The sequence below is a fragment of the Eumetopias jubatus genome, unplaced genomic scaffold (assembly GCF_037043125.1).
Source record: "Eumetopias jubatus isolate StellerSeaLion01/CBP00866 unplaced genomic scaffold, mEumJub1_p1.0 scaffold_3, whole genome shotgun sequence".
Classification (NCBI taxonomy): Eukaryota; Metazoa; Chordata; class Mammalia; order Carnivora; family Otariidae; genus Eumetopias; species Eumetopias jubatus.
In genome coordinates this window covers 816,009-829,149 of record NW_028274809.1, presented here as the reverse complement: position 1 = coordinate 829,149, position 13,141 = coordinate 816,009, and positions in this window count along the sequence as shown.

The window sequence follows — 13,141 nt, the reverse complement described above, 5'->3', positions numbered from 1 at the left end:
CCCTGCCGTCTATCCTCCTGAATATCACCTCGGATTCACTTCTCCGCACGTCCTACCTTCTAGTAAGTGGTCGCTTTTCTGTTCAGAGAGTTGTTGCTATTCTTTTCTTCGATCTCCTGTTGAGTTCGTAGTTGTTCAGAATGGTTTGATCCCTATCCAGCTGAATTCCTGAGACCAGATGAAATCCAGGTCTCCTACTCCTCTGCCATCTTGCTCCATTCCTCTGGTTTTCTCTTCTCAACTGTCTGCTTTACCAGGAAGAGAGCTATTAACCGAGAAGTTGTCTTTCTGCTTTAGTAATTTTTAGTAAAAATGAGTTTAAGAGATATTAAAAGAAAGTAGCTCAAGGGTCATTGCTTATGTTCAGATTTCTCTGTGAAAAAGCAAACAAATTTTGTTCCTTCACATAAAGGAAAATGTGGCTGAAACCATTTCTCAGCCAGAATGCATAAAGATGGATCTCGACATCTGAGGGGCAGTCAGAACAGAAGACATGCCGTGGCCCCAGGCTTGCTCGCTGGGGGACCCAGAGTGGGGCGGCAGAGCCCAGCACCCAGGCGGGCGGGTGCGCCCATCACCGCTGTTCCCTGCAAGTCATGATCTTGGGCATCACAGACAGCTTTTCATTACTTCGATGTTATGTAATGTCCCTTAATAGTGTGTTAGGATTCTCTGTATACAAGTCTCGTGTTTAAAATTCCCCTCAGCACAGTATGTGTTTTCAAAAATTTCAGCTTCCAATTCTTTGTAGCTTGTATATAGAAATAAAATTATGTTTTGTACATTGCTCTTGAATCCTGTGACCTTAGTATACTTATTCTTCAATTGCTTTTAGCTTTTAAAGACACTTTTAGGATTTTCTAATAGAGAATAGTGTCATTTTCAAATAAAGTTTTACTTCTTTCTTTCCAATATGTGTATCTTTTATTTCTTTTCTTGATTTATTGCAATGGTTGGGGTCTCCAGTGAAATGTTGAGTAGAGGGGATAGTGAAGATTTAGTAGGTTTTAAGTAGATATCTTTTATCAGGTTGGTGAAGTTTCTTTATTTTTCTTATATACAGATTTAAAAAAATATATAAATTGATGTTGAATTTTGTCCAATAGTTTTTCTGCATTTATTGAGAAGATCACATGGTTTTCTCTTAGATTTTACTTCTCTTCCATCTCTGTTCTCTCTCTGTTTATATTTTAAACCTGACAACACATTGCTACTGTTTTTGCTTTAACCAGTGTAAACATTAAAAAATTGGAACAATATATTTTATGTCTAACCACTGATTTATCATTTCTGGACTCCTCATGATTTTATGTAGACCCAAATTTCCATCTAGAACAGTTTCCTTTTGCAAGAAGAATTTATCTCAACTTTTTTTTGCCTTTTTGGTATCAAGAATCTGTTGCTACCGATTTATCTTTTTTTTTTGTCTGAAAGATATTATTTCATCTTATTTTTTGATGGACATTTTGATGGATATAGAATTTTAGGTCAGCAATATTTCTTTTCTTTTTTAAAAAAAGATTTTATTTATTTGACACAGAGAGAGCACACAAGCAGGGGGAGGAGCAGCAGAGGGAGAAGCAGGCTCCCCATTGAGCAGGGAGCCTGATGTGGGGCTCGATCCCAGGACCGTGAGATCATGACCTGAGCCAAAGGCAGATGCTCAACCGACTGAGCCACCCAGGCGTCCCTGGTTGGTAGCATTTCTTTTTTGAAATTTTAAGATGTAGCTTTTTCTTCCCCAAAACTGTGCCTGTGAATCTCCCTACACTTGCCCCAGGGCACCTCCCCATTCCCCCAGTTCCCTGAACCTGCCCCGGGATGTCTCCCCATTCCCCCCAGGTCCCTGCACTGGCCCCAAGGGTGCCTTCCCTTCCTCTCAGGTCTCTGGGCTCTGCCTGCCATCCTGACGTTGCTTCCAGGGTGGAGGCTGCAAGCCTGCAGGACTCACTTCATTGTCTCCTGCAAGGGGTCACACATCTATGCTATTGTTGCTCAGGCTTGGGAAGCACGTTTTCCACATATTTTATTTGGTTTTATCATTGTTTATGGTGAGAGATTAAGTCATCCCTGTTATGCCATCTTGGTTAAAAATTGAAGTTCCATTTACTTTTTCAATGCTCTTTGAAATTTATAATGAGAAAAAATAAGTCAGCAATTTATAGATTGTGGACTCTGTGAAATTAAATAGTAGTTTCACCTTCTAAATATGGGAATTAATCTAATGGTGTTATTAAAGTGCTTACTGCTTTAGAACATACCTTACTTACAGAACATTACTATGTATTTGTTCTTATATAAGCCCCTGAATGGAATTAGTTGTGCAAATACTCTTTGCAAGATGGGAATTAAGTATTTCCTCATCAATTCAAGCATCCTAAGAATGTGCTATTGGCAGATAAAATTTTCCTTTCGTAGCAACAGAAACACAGGCAAAACGTTAGCATGAAGTAGAATAAAGCCCTCTTGTCTCAAAGCCCATAAAAACCACTGGAGTATGAAGATAATTGACACAGAGAATAAATGAAGACTTCCTTCCACTGCCTGCATTTGGGAGTGTGGAGGGAGCCGCGACTTGCTTGGAGTGCATGAAGCTTGCCCACTGAGGGGGCTGCTCCTTTCCACGAGGCTGCAGCATATTCTTCAGGGAGAGCTGGGTTTTCATAAATGGGTTCTGGGTAACAGAAGGCCGAAGGTCAATGGCAAATTAAAACCTGCAGGATTTCTTGCCATCTGCAAGCAATATATTTGTTTGAGTTCTAAACCGAATGCACTGCATTGTTGTTTGTGGGCAGATCCATGCCTCCCAGCACCATGGCTCCTCCCGGACCATGGATCCCTGCTATTTGCTCTGCCTCCCACTTGCCCTGCTCACAGCACCTTTTGCAAGGCAGGCTTGCGTTGACTTTTCTAAGTTGTTTATCAAGTGACTTTTGAGCAACTCGAACTGTGCTGGGTTTGTTTAGTTAATTAGTAAAGTGTGCTTAAAACCCAAACAACCTGTTTGGTTCCTGCCCTTCCCCATCGCTGTTCATGGGACTGCTTTACTCCTCTGAGTTTTGTGTCTTAAACCACCTTTTTTTTTTTTTAAGATTTATTTATTTATTTGAGAGAGTGAAAATGAGAGAGAGAGAGTACATGAGAGGGGGGAGGGTTAGAGGGAGTCCGATGCGGGACTCGATCCCGGGACTCCAGGATCCTGACCTGAGCTGAAGGCAGTCGCTTAACCAACTGAGGCACCCAGGCGCCCCACGACCTTTCTTTTTGATGAATGCTAACTTTTTACCTTTTATTTTTATTTTTTTTTGATGCTAACTTTTTAAATAGCAGGTTGTTTGAAGAACCTGAGAGAAATTGATGTTTATTTCCACTATTTGAAGAGCCTCCTTCCTGAATTGGTTGGCTTTAAAGGTCAGGAGAAATTGTATTTGTTTTGAAATGCAGAATAGACAGAGTTTCCATTTTGAAGTAAAGATACACACTGTTCTTGACTGTGACTGACTTTAATTTGGGTTATGACACAAAACATTCTGTTGTGTTGGAAGAAGATCTTAACAGATCATATTCCTTTTGTGGCATCTTATATGATTCTGGCATTAACTGCCTTACTGGGATGATACAGATATTTTTTAAAATAGAGAAACTGATAAAATCACCCCACGTTCATTGAATATATTATTTATCTTCTATCTGTAGAGTTAACCATGTTGCAGGCTGAGATGAAGACCTTATTATTTTATTATCCACAATGAGTGAGAAATCTGAAGTGAACACAGAAAAGAAATTTTTAATCATCTCAGAAGATTGAAATGAGCCATGTATTTCTATAGATGTATTTAAAACTCCCCTACCCTTGACTAGTGCTAAGTAATTCATCCTGTTTGCTACCAATTGGGAGAACTGATCTAAAATCCTGTTGTCACGGGAGGTGGGACACAAACAGTAACCTCTCGCTCCCAGCTCACATTCGTGGGGGCTCTATGTGAAGGCTCACGCTGCGCTGGAGGGGACACCGGCCGTGGGCAGGTGTTTATGGCAGGAGCTGAGTGAAGAGTCCTGCAAGGGGTGCTTTCCCACCCGGAAACAGCCACGGAGCCGCTGCTTCTCCCCAGAAAGTGCCCGAGTGGCCCTAGACAAGGCATTTCACAATCCGGATAGCAAGTATTTAAAATCGGTAGGCACATTTGCAACGACGTGGATGGAACTGGAGGGTGTTATGCTGAGTGAAATAAGTCAATCAGAGAAAGACGTGTATCATATGACCTCACTGATATGAGGAATTCTTAATCTCAGGAAACAAACTGAGGGTTGCTGGAGTGGTTGGGGGTGGGAGGGACGGGGTGGCTGGGTGATGGACATTGGGTAGGGTATGTGCTATGGTGAGCGCTGTGAATTGTGCAAGACTGTTGAATCACAGACCTGTACCTCTGAAACAAATAATGCAACATATGTTAAGAAAAAAGAAAAAGAAGAAGATAGCAGGAGGGGAAGAATGAGGGGGGAGTAAGTCAGAGGGGGAGACGAACCATGAGAGACGATGGACTCTGAAAAACAAACTGAGGGTTCTAGAGGGGAGGGGGGTGGGGGGATGGGTTAGTCTGGTGATGGGTATTGAGGAGGGCACGTTCTGCATGGAGCACTGGGTGTTATACGCAAACAATGAATCATGGAACACTACATCAAGAACTAATGATGTAATGTATGGTGATTAACATAACAATAAAAAATTAAAAAAAATCGGTAGGCACCACATATGGTCTCTGTCACATATTCTTTTCTTCTTGTTTTTCTTCTTTTTACAGCCCTCTAAAATGTAAAAGCATTTTAGCTAAAGGGCGTCCCTAAACCAGGCTGTGGCCGGATGTGCCCCGAGAACCACAGTTTGCTGACCTCTGTTCTAAACAGTCTAATGCGGGCCTGGTGGGGGGTGCAGGGCAAGGCCTTTCCTTACACCCCACTCCAGGGCCCTTTCCAGCGACCCTGTCCCCATCCCGTTCCCACGATGTCCCTGTCCCCATGTAGACACACAGCTGATTTTTGCGTATTGACTTTGTATCATGAAAATTGCTCAACTCACTTACTAATTCTGGGAGATTCTCCTCGATTCCTTAAGATTTTCCTTTCTGGCATGTTTATCTTCTCCCCCCTTGCCATATTTCACCTTTGTGTAGGCTGGGAGACATTGAGGGAAACGTTGGTAAAGCCTAGGAATGAGTGCACCTCCCGTGGGACCCCCGGTGTGGACCAGTTGGGCTAGCTGGGCGCTGAGTTGGATGCTGCGTGCATGCTGGTTGCCTTCTCAGCAGCTCGGCTTCCATGGCTCCAGGGGCCCTGGAGTGGCTCCGTGTTCAGCCCTCCCTGTGCACCTGCCCCTCGGGGTGGTCTTTGCTTTCTCCTCCCTGCAGTGGGCTGTGGGTTTCCTGGGGATTGCAAGCTGGTGGTGGGCACAGCTGGGCCAGCCTCAGTTGAAGAAGACCCTGTGTCCCCAGGACTCAAGGATGAGCGTCCTCAGTGACCTTATTCTCCTCCAGCAGCCTCTGCCTGGGAGTGTGGTGGGTCTTGTGCAAGGAAAGTCCCCTACCTGGGGGAGGGCCCTGAATGGTTTGCATCCAGCATGGCCTTCTCCTTCCCCCAGGGCAGAGCTTTCCTTTGCCTTCTCCCCAGCTGCTGGGCACCTGCCCTGTGCTCTGGGGACCCTGAGGCTTGCCGAGGTCCTGTGTCTCAGGGCAGCCCACACACGGCCGTCTCAGTCCCTGTCCTGCTTCCTCCCGTGCTCTGTACCCGGTGTGCCTGGGACACTTCCTGTGCTTTCCTCAGGGTGCAGCCTCCTGCCTGCCCTGGGACCTCAGGCCATAGCAGGTGCAGGAAGGACTACGGGTCATCATCATGCCTACCGAACAGTCCCATGGGCAAGAAAAAAAATGCATGAGGACTTAAGAAGAAGAAGAAGTAAAATGTATTTTTCACTGATGATGTCATTGTGTACACAGAACAAAAAAGAATCCATTAAAAATTCTTAAAATGAATAAAAATGCTGATCAATATTACAAAGTCAATTGTACTTCTGTATGCAAGCAATGAACAAAAACATTCAGCAATATGTGCTAGCCTTCTACTCTGAAAATTGTATATATTAACTTGAAAAAATTAAAGAGAGCTTAAATAGGAGACTCAGTATTTTTAAAATGTTGCTTTCCCCCAAAATGATGATAAATTCAATGCAAGTCTAACCAAATTCAAATCAAATCTAATCTGTAGATTCTTTTCTTGGAATTAATAAGTGTATTTAAAAACATATATATGTATGGTAGTCAGCCTCTGCAATGATCCCCAAAGATCTCTATGTCCTGATGGTCATGTCTTCCTGATCCCCTCCCTTCAGGGTGAACTCGCCCCGCGACTCACTTTAATGAATGCAGCATGGCAAAGGGGTAGAATGTCATTTCTGAAGTTAGTTTATAAAACGCAAGAGGCTTTTGTCTTGGGTTTCCTCCAGCCCTGTCTCGTTACTAGCTGTCACGACAGGAGCACATTCAAGCAGACTATAGGGAGTCCCGCATGGTGAGGACTGAGCCTCAGCAACCACGTCATGAGCTTTGAAGGGATGCTCCCCTGGCGAGCCTTCAGATGGGACCACAGCCCCAGCATGCAGCTCGACTGCAGCCTCATGAGCCACACCTGGATTCCTGACCCACACAAACACAGACTCCTAAGGGTTGTTTTCCACTGCCACGTTTTAGGTGATGTGCCACGCAGTAATAGATAGCTAATACTGTACAAAGACACAAAGTTTCCAATGTTGGAACGAAGCTGGAGGCCTTGCTATAAAGCTGCAGTAATTAAAACAGCTGGTGTGTCAAAGATAAACTCAAAATGGATGAAAGACCTCAATGTGAGACAGGAATCCATCAAAATCCTAGAGGAGAACATAGGCAATAACCTCTTTGACATCAGCCACAGCAACTTCTTTCAAGATACATCTCCAAAAGCTAGTGAAACAAAAGCAAAAATGAACTTTTGGGACTTCATCAAGATAAAAAGGTTCTGCACAGCAAAGGAAACAGTCAACAAAACTAAGAGGCACCCCACAGAATGGGAGAAGATATTTGCAAATGACACCACAGACCAAGCGCTGATTTCTAAGATCTATAAAGAACTTCCCGAACTCAACACCCAAAAAACAAATAATCGAGTCAAAAAGTGGGCAGAAGACACGAACAGACACTTCTCCAAAGAAGACATACAAATGGCTAACAGACACATGAAAAAATGTTCATCATCATTAGCCATCAGGGAAATTCAAATCAAAATCACATTGAGATACCACCTTACACCAGTTAGAATGATAAAAATTGACAGGGAAAGAAACAACAAATGTTGGAGAGGTTGTGGAGAAAGGGGAACCTCCTACACTATTGGTGGGAATGCAAGTTGGCACAGCCGCTTTGGAAAACAGTGTGGAGGTGCCTCAAAAAATTAAAAATAGAGCTACCCTATGACCCAGCAATTGCACTCCTGGGTATTTACCCCAAAGACACAGATGTAGTGAAAAGAAGGGGCACATGCACCCCAATGTTCATAGCAGCAGTGTCTGCAATAGCCAAACTGTGGAAGGAGCTGAGATGCCCTTCAACACATGAATGGATAAGGAAGATGTGGTCCATATATACAATGGAATATGACTCAGCCATCAGAAAGGATGAATACCCAACTTTTACATCCACATGGATGGGACTGGAGGAGATGATGCTAAGTGAAATAAGTCAAGCAGAGAAAGTCAATTATCATATGGTTTCACTTATTTGTGGAACATCAGGAATAGCATGGAGGACATTAGGAGAAGGAAGGGAAGAATGAAGGAGGGGAAATCGGAGGGAGAGATGAACCACGAGACACTATGGATTCTGGGAAACAAACAGGGTTCTAGAGGGGAGGGGGGAGGGGGGATGGGTTAGCCCGGTGATGGGTATCAAGGAGGGCACGTACTGCATGGAGCACCGGGTGTTATACGAAAACAATGGATCGTGGATCAGTACATCAAAAACTAATGATGTATTGTATGGTGACTAACATAACATAATAATAATAAAAAAACAGTTGGTGTATATGCAGAAGCAGACAAACTGAGCCAGCAGGACAGACGCAGACCACCTGGAAATTGTCACCCCATCTGCCACAAAGTGGTGTCTTACAGTGGGACAAGGACATTTTAAAAATAAAGATGTGCTGTGTCAGTTGGATCAAATGGAAAAAAATTAGTTTTGACCCTTTCCACATTTCACACAAAAAAATCCAGATTCTAGGTATTGTAGACCTATTTGTGAATGAAAGCAATAAAGATTTAAGAAGAAACCAAGAGAATGTCTTCATTTCTTTGGGAGGCAAAGTTGTCTCAAGCAGGAAACACATTGGCTCAATAACCATGAGGAACATGTTGGATAATTGGGCTACATAATAGTTAAGAACATCTGTTCACCAATAGACACAATTAGGAAAGTAAACATGTAGGTCCTGGAGCAGGAAAGGGTATCATATTTACATAGCCACATCTCTTTCTGTCTTTAAACATACATATATCAAGGTATTCCATCCAATATATACAAAGGCTAGTGAAACAATCAATCAATCAATAAAACAATCAGATCAATTAATAAAACACAAACAACCCTGTAGCAAAATAGCTAAAATATCTGTACAGACACTTTAAAAAAGAAAATCTCCAAATACCTGGTGGATATTAAAAAGGGCTCATATCATTGCTCGTTAGGGAATAAGGATTAAAACCTAAATGTGCTGCCACTGCATACCCACAAAATAGCTAAAATGGGAGGGACAGAGCACCTGCTGTGTTGGCATGGTGTGAGTCTGGAGTGTTCTTGCGCTGCTGGGGGCTTGGTGGTCGTGGGCTTCTGGAAACCACTGCGGGTGTCCAGGATAGGTGAGCACATGCCGGCCAGGAGCCCGGATTTCCACTGCTCAGCATCTACTTGGTCAAACGTGGGCACCTGTGCACGATGCAGCTGACATGACCCCCGGCAGCACTGCTCCCAGGAGCCCAGGCTGGGGCCCCAGCACGCGGCCACACTCGGGGGACAGAGTATCCAGGGAGAAACCGCTGCTGAGCACTGAACAGAGACGGCTGTCCCGGGTTTTCTATGAAAGACGAGTCAAATGTCAGTTCTTAAAGCAGAACTTCCCAAGGTGAGGTTGCTATGCAAGTATTAGAACATGTCTTCATCATTTGCAAAATCAAAGTAGAACCAGAAAGTTTTTAAAGCATGATTTAAAACCAACATCACTGGCGTCCTAGTGATGGGATGGAATATGTGAGCAAAGGGCTGATTTCCAGGTACTTTTGTGTTCATCCCCAAATGGGATGTTTCCAATAAGATTGGCTTCATTACGTTTGTTGATTTGTCAACCTGAAGACTTTTTAGCATGAAACAACTGACTAGATCAATATAATTAAATCCATGGCAAATTTAAGGGACCTGATTTAATCCTTTTGATTTACTGTTTCTCCCTCTCAAGGATGCCTTAGAAAGAGCTTTAACCCAAATGCCCATGGGGTGACTGTTGTGTTTTGCCTGTAAGATTTCAAACTCTATTCAGTTTCAATCAGGGTCAAAAATGAGATTTTATTATAGCTTGTGGGTATTCTCACTAAATTAAACAGCTGGTGCTATTGGAAAATCGTAACTAGTATGCACCTTTAGCTTACTTAAAAATAATGTGTTTAATCTCATTGAAACTATTGATCAAGTATTAATGGAGGGCATTAAATTTTGTTTTTATATGGAACGGTGTTTCAGCAATCAATATACATTGTTCTAGCAATATTGGAGTCTGGAATTTACGACCATGATGAACTGTGTTTTATTGAAATAATAGAGATGAATTGCAGGGGAGCAAACATGGAAAACGAGAAGTCAGATGCCTGGTGCTATAAAACCACTCAGCTGGGAGCAGTATCTCCCACGTCTGGAATTATAAATGGCTTGATATTATCAGGTTGGAACCGGAGTTGTCCTCGGAGCTCGGACACGGAGGACAGCTGACACCTGGGCATGGCGAGTGGTAAGATTCCTGTTCCTGGCCCCTCCCGGGGAGAATTGCTGGAGGGCTCCCTGGGGGCGGGGGTGGCAAGGGCTCTCAGGTGTCCCCTCCCTCCTGCACCCCACCGGCCGGCTCCCCCCACGCCCTCCCTTCAGAATCCCTGACCACCGCTCAGTGTGTGAAGTGGGGACTCCTCCCCGCTTCAGAGCGAAGCACAATGCTGTCCCGCCCCGTTTCCACACGGGATCAGGACATTCTGCCCTGGGAGGAGCTTGTCCTCTCTCCATGGTGGCCTGAGGAGGTCGGGGTGCCTGCACACACGGCCACCTCCTGAGCAGACACAGGCTGTGCCGGGCGTGAGTGCCCTTCCCGTCTCCGTCAGGTTGTTCTGGAACAGGGGGCTAGGGAGGGAGTGGAGTTGGCTGGCGCCTGCGCGGAGCGTTGGCTGGACACGTGCTTGCCACCGCAGCGGCCCCAGGAATCCTGCCCGGGCCCGCGAGCCCCACACCACCGCGGTGACCTGGGGGCGGGCACCCTGGCCTCTGGAGGCAACATCCTCCACTAACACGTGGAATTAGTGTTGTTACACCAGATCCTTATTTTCTGAAAAACCTGCTTATATTTGGTTTGTCCAACTCTTTTAGTTTTACCCTTTCAAAACCGTTATGAGGATAAAGAGTTAGACTGACGTTTATATATTTTAAAACACTAAAATAAAAATAATGCAAGTCAACCCAAGGACCGATGAGCTTTCCTTTTCTAAACATTTTTTAATTTTTATTTTTAAGTAATCTATACATCCAGCGTGGGGCTTGAACTCACGGCCCTGAGATCAGGAGTCAAACGCTCCACCAAATGAGCCAGCCCTGCACCCCGCGTTTTCCCTCCTGACACAGTCCACCCTTGCTCCACTTGAGAGGCATCAGAGGCCTCTGCCTGGGCCTGAGGGTGGGGGCACGGGCTAAGGGCGCATGGATGGTCTGCGCGTGCGTGTGTGTGTCTGGAGGCATGTGCGCGCACACACACACTCTAATAGGTGTGCCCATGACATGCCCCCGAGTGTGGTTTCCCTACGACTATGTCACCCTGACTGAATGCCTCCCAGCGCCAGGCAACGCGGGGCCGCAGTCCAGCTGAAGGAGGGCCCTGGGTATGTTTGCCGCTTCACGGGGGAGACGGGAGCGTGACCCACTGATGCAGTAACACGGCGCTGGGTTTGGACACAGGCTGTGTGGTGGCGTGGGGGACGGTCCCTGCCTCCACGGACGCTGGACAGAGAGAGGAGAGTCTAGGGCTCACTCTGTCCACAGGGCTGGGATGGCCGCCAGCACATGATTTGGGGTGATTTACCTCTCGGAGCTGACCCTGCAGAGACCCTCCACCAGCAGGATCACGGTCAGGTTCTTTATGTCACCTCTTGATTTGGGTTCTGGCTCTGAAGTCACCAGGGTGCATGCAGAATAAATAAGACTTTTGCTCACAATGACGCCTTCCAGTCGTTTCCGGGGTCTGGTGTGTTCAGAGTGTGTGGGAGTGGCCCTGGGGATTCAGGGACAGCTGTCTGGTTGGGAGTGGTCCAGGGGATTGTTCTTGACGCCTTGTCTCCAAGCCCTTTCCAGGACTGAGAAAATGTTGTGCCGGTGAAGGGTGGGCCGTCCTGGGGAGGGTTGCACGCCCCCCACCGCAGCACCCCGTCTTCCGTGAACCCGCCTGTGCCTGGCCAGGGCTGAATTGCCAGCTTCGACTTGCAGACTCTTGGACTTTGGGGCAGGAAAAGCACAGTGATAACATCAAGGAAAATTTGGATGATCCTGTTGACATTTTGAACTGAACTTGAGCAGAGTAGAGGCATTGTCCTGGTGGCTCTCGTAAGAAATCTGGGGCCCCAGCGGCTTAGCTGACCGAGCCCCGGACATAGGGAAAGATGCTCAAGTTTCAAGAGTCACGGCAGCTCTTCAGCTGTGGCGCTGGGTGCCCCTGGCTCTGCCTCACCTCCTCACCCCCGGGACCTCACAGGCTTCTCGTGACGCCGCCGTTGACGGGAGCCGCTGGATTTGAAGTTTTGCCTCTCTCGAAAGCAGTCCTAGTCTGAGGAAAGGCAGCTGCCCTTTGGAATAACTGTGCTTGAGGGGTGGTGGGCTGTCCGCTCGGGGGACCCACGGGCCACCGTCGGCCGCACTGCCCGGGGTGCACCCGGGCCCTGCTGAGCGGAGCCCCTCTGCCCCCACAAAGGCCCCCTCTGTTTCCCCACCACACCATGCTCTTTGCTTCTCTTTCTGCTACAGGAAACTCTCTTCTCTATTTGTGTGTTCAGTCCTCTGGCGCCTCTCCCCCCGCCCTCCCCACCGAACACGTGTACACACACACACACATGCACATGTGTGTGTCGGCTCCCGCAGGGCTTGGCCGTGTTTGCTCCCCCAGTGTCCTCGGGCTATAGACCGGGACCCAGGGCGCCCGCGAGACTCGGGGTGTTGATTCCGATCAGTGCGGTGATGGATCGAGGAGGGTTGTGCTGGGGAGTGAGCAGGAGTGAGCCTGCCAGGGGTCTGGGACTCCTGCTAGGGGTGGGGTCTTCCACCTGCTGAAGACCCCCGGTCCCCAGGACGTTCCTCATGCCTCCCCGAGGAACACACTCTTTCTGAGCAGCCCCAGAAGCATCAGCAGCGCTGAGATGGCCATAATGCCTCACGTCAACGCGTGACATTTATTGTTCCTAATACTGCTCGCTTTTAACAGAAAAATGAATGATGTATAAAAATAAAGCTTTAGGGAGACACAAAAAGTTAACAGAAAAGATCAGGCTGATAATTGCTGCCACGGTTCAGAGAACAACCAGCCCTTTGAGAAACAACAGTGTTCCGGAGAAGAGGGCAGAGAGGCCACTGGGAAGCCCGGGTGCACGCGGACAGTTGTGAAACTACGGGGCAAGTTTCGCCGATTGCATTTCTTACGCATGTATTTTGTAGATCTGAGAATCAACATCAGATTAAAAACACTAAAGACAACGAGGGCATTTCTACCGACGAAGCCAGCTTTCGAGAGTCAACTTTTTGCCGCTGTGAACCCTGCGTTCGCGTGAGCG